Below are 4,841 nucleotides of genomic sequence, written 5' to 3' on the forward strand. Positions count from 1 at the left end.
CTATACTGGGACCCAAACCCACACAATAACTGTGACCTAAACCCAGAATCAGGATATGGACCTGGGAAACAGAACTAGGACAGGGACCTAATACCGGACCCTGACCCGAACTTTAATCTAGGACCTAGCTCGTGACCCGGCAACAGAAATGGAACCAGACTGGGAACCGAGATTGGGATCCGGATCTGGACCCAGGGCTTGGGCAAAACCCGTAGCCGGTGTCTGGATTTGGGACCCAGCCCTGGACCCGAACCCTGAAAAGGACCAGAACGCACACCCGGACCTGAACCCAGTCCCAAACCCAAAAGTGGACTCGAACCCGAACTTGAACTCAGACCCAAACATGGAACCAGACTAGGGACACAGAACCAGGGTCGGGACCTAGAACCGCATCGCAGTCTCGATTCCGAACCCAAACTCAAAAATGGGAACTGGGACCTTAACCAGAACCAGAACGAGACCTGTGACAGTGATCCAGATCTTGACTCTGGATTCGGGTAACGGGGCCTGGAGCAGACCAGTAGGCGGTGTCTAGATTTGGAGCTCAGACTAGGACATGAACCCAGACGAAGAACCAAACCCGAACCCAGACCTAGACATGGGACCCAAAATTAGAACCTGAACAAGAATTGCCGAACCAGGACCCTAGAACAAGACTAGGACCGTGACCAAGACCCAGACCCAAACGTAGAACCGAACACAGACCTAGCCTCAGACCCAAACTGAGACTGGAACTCGGGCCCGGACACGGTCGTGTACCCAGACCAGAACTGAGACTCGGACCTAGACAAAAATCTGGGACAAGATCCCAAACACAGACTTGGACGTAGATAGGGATCCGGATAAGAAATGGGACTCGGACCAAGACCTAGACTTTGATCGAAATGTTGTACCTAGATCTGGACCGAGATCCTAACCCAGACCCAAACATGGACCCCCACTTGGGACCCGAACTTCGGCCTGGACCCAAACCTAGCCCAAGATCGGGGTTCAGACCTGGACACACACCTGGACAAAAACTCGGACCCGAACTCAAACACCCACACCTAGAATCAGACCAAAAGCTAGAGCCGGACCTTGACCTAATTCGAACATAGACCAGGATCAGAACCAAGGACTTAGACCCAGGACTTAATCCTGACTCAGATCGGGATTGGAACTTGGGACTCGGACCCAACCTAGACCAAGACCCAGGACGCGAACCCACACCCGGAGCCTGATTTGGACCTAGACTGAAATCTGTACCCGAACCCAAACTCAGAACAGGACTTGAACTCCGACCCGAACTCAAACCCAAACTCGAACTCAGAATCGCTAATGGAACTAGAACCGAACTTGGACTAGGACAAGGACCAGGAACTAAACCTAAACCCGAACCCAGATCAAAACCCAGATAGAGACCTAACATGAACAGAGACTAGGACTCGAACCCGAACCTAGACCGGGACCGAAACCCACACAATAACTAGGACCTAGACCCAGAATCAGGATAGCGACCTGGGAAACAGAACTAGAACCGGGACCTAGTACCTGACCCAGACCCGAACTTGAACGTAGGACCCAACTCGTGACCCGGTACCAGAACAGGAACCAGACTGGGACCCGAGATTGGGATCCGGATCTGGACCCAGGGCTTGGACAAAACCCGTAGTCGGTGTCTAGATTTGGGACCCAGCCCTTGACCCGAACCCGTACCTTGTGACCCAAACCCACAACCGGACCTGAACCCAGTCCCAAATCCAAAAGTGGACCCGAACCCGTACCTTGTGACCCAAAATTGGAAAAAAAACTAGAAGTTGTCCGGGAGCCTTAGTACCCGACCCAGACCCGAACATGAACCTAGGACCCAGCTCGTGACTCGACACCAGAAATGGAACCAGACTAGGACGCGAGATTGGGATCGGGATCTGGATCTGGACCCAGGGCTTGGATAAAACCCGTAGTCGGTGTCTGGATTTGGCACCCAGCCCTAAACTCGAACCTTGACAAGGACCCGAACCCACACCCGGACCTGAACCCAGTCCCAAACAAGAAAGTTGACCCGAACTAGTACCTTGTGACCCAAAATTGGAACCAAAACTCGAAGTTGACCGGGACTGGAACTAGGACTTGGACTTGGAATCATAACTGAAATGGGACCTAGATCTAGAACCGTAACTGGACCAGGACCCGAATTCCAAATTAGACCTAGACCCAAATTGGGAGCCGAAGCCGGATCCCCACCCAAACTTGGACTCGGGACCCGAACCTGAACCTGAACTCTGATTCAAACATGGAACCAGATTAGGGACATAGAACCAGGGTCGGGACCTAGAACCACACCCCGTCTCGATCCCGATCCAAAACTCTGAAATGGGACCTAGGACTTGAACTAGAACTAGAACGAGACACGTGACAGTGATTGAGATCTTTACTCGGGATTCGGGTAACCGGGCCTGGAACAGACCAGTAGTCGGTGTCTAGACCTAGGACTCTGACTAGAACCAGAAACCTCGACGAAGAACCAAACCAAAACCCAGAGCTAGCCCTGTGACCAAAAATTAGGATTTGGACTTGGAATCATAATTGAAATTGGACCTAGATCGAGAACTGTAACTTGACGCCGAACACAGACTCGCACCCGAACATACACAAACCCGGACACAGACTCGCACCCGAACATACACAAACCCGGACACAGACTCGCCGAACAAGGTCCCTAGAACAGGACTAGGACCGTGACGAGGACCCGGACCCAGACCTAGAACCGAACATAGACATAGCCTCAGACCCAAACTGAGACTGGAACTCGGGCCCGGACACGGTCCTGTACCCAGACCAGAACTGAAACCCAGACTTGGACCTAAATCTGGGACCGATCCCAAAAACAGACTTGGACCTAGATAGGGACCCGGATACGAAACTGGACTCAGACCAAGACCCAGACTGGGATCGAAATGCTTAACCTAGATCTAGACCTAGATCCTAACGAAGACCCAAACTTGGCCTGCACTCAGGACCCAAACTTGGACCTCGAAACGAACCTAGACTTAGATCAGGGTCCAGACCTGGACACAAACCCAGACACAGACTCGGACCCAAACTCAAACACCCACACCTAGAATTAGACCGAAAGGTAAACCTGGACCCGGACCCAACTCGAACATAGACCAGGATCAGAACCAAGGACTTACACCCACAACTGAATCCAACCTCTGATCGGGATTGGAACTTGGGACTCGGACCCAACCTAGACCAAGACCCAGGACGCGAACCCACATTCACCCGAACCAGAATCAAGATAGGGACCTGGGAAACAGAACTAGGACCGGGACCTCGTACCCGACCTAGACCCGAACTTGAACCTAGGACCCAGCTCGTGACCTGACACCAGAAATGGAACCAGACTGGGACCCGAGATTGGGATCCAAATCTGGAACAAGGGCTTGGATAAAACCCGTAGTTGGTGTCTGGATTTGGGACATAGCCCTGGACCCGAACCATGACAAGGACCCGAACCCACACCCGGACCTGAACCTAGTCCCAAACCCAAAAGTGGACCTGAACCCGTATCTTGTGACCCAAAATTGGAACAAAAACAAGAAGTTGACCGGGATTGGAACTAGGTGTTCCACTTGGAATCATAACTGAAATTGGACCTAGATCCATAACCGTAATCAGACCAGGACCCAGACTCCAAATCAGACATAGAATTGAATTGGGAGCCGAACCCGGATCCCAACCCAAACCTGGACTCGGGACCCGAAAACCGAACCTGAACTCAGACCCAAACATGGAACTACATTAGGGATACAGAACTTAGGTTTGGACCTAGAACTACACTCTAGACTCGATCCCGAACCCAAACTCAGAAATGGGACCTGGGACCTGAACCAGACCCAGACCGAGACTCGAGACAATGATACAGATCTTGACTCAGGATTCGGGTAACGGGGGCCTGGAAAGACCAGTAGTTGGTGTCTAGATCTTGGACTCAAACTATGACCAAAACCTAGACGAAGAACCAAACCCGAACCCAGACCTAGACTTGCGACCCAAAATTAGAACCTGAACAAGAATCGCCGAACCAGGACCCTAGAACAAGACTAGGACCGTGACCGGGACCATGACCCAGACCTAGAACCGAACCCAAACCTAGCCTCAGACCCAACCGAGGGCGGAACTACGGCCGGACACGGTCATGGACCCGAGCCCGGGCCCCGAGACCGGACCTGGACCTAAATCTGGGACCTGATCCCAAACACAGACTTGGACCTAGATAGGGATCCGGATACGAACCTAGACTCGGACCAAGACCCAGACTGGGATGAAAATGCCGAACCTAGATCAGGACCGAGATCCTGACCCAGACCAAAACTTGGACCCGCACTTGGAACCCAAACCTAGACCCAGATCGGGGTCCAGACCTGGACACAAACCCGGACACAGACTCCGACCCGAACTCAAACACCCACACCTAGAATCAGACACAAAGCTAGACCCGGATCCAGACCCAAACTCGAACCCAAACCAGGATCAGAACCAAGGACTTAGACCCAGAACTGAATCCAGACTTAGATCGGGATTGGAACTTGGGACTCGGACCCAACCTAGACCAAGACCCAGGACGCGAACCCACACCCGGAGCCTGATTTGGACCTAGACTGAAATCTGTACCCGAACCCAAACTCAGAACAGGACTTGAACTCCGACCCGAACTCAAACCCAAACTCGAACTCAGAATCGCTAATGGAACTAAAACTGAACTTGGACTAGGACAAGGACCAGGAACTAAACCTAAATCCGAACCCAGATCCAAACCCAGATAGAGACCTAACATGAACAGAGACTAGGACTCGAAC

The sequence above is a fragment of the Cannabis sativa genome, chromosome 2, assembly GCF_029168945.1.
Source record: "Cannabis sativa cultivar Pink pepper isolate KNU-18-1 chromosome 2, ASM2916894v1, whole genome shotgun sequence".
Lineage (NCBI taxonomy): Eukaryota > Viridiplantae > Streptophyta > Magnoliopsida > Rosales > Cannabaceae > Cannabis > Cannabis sativa.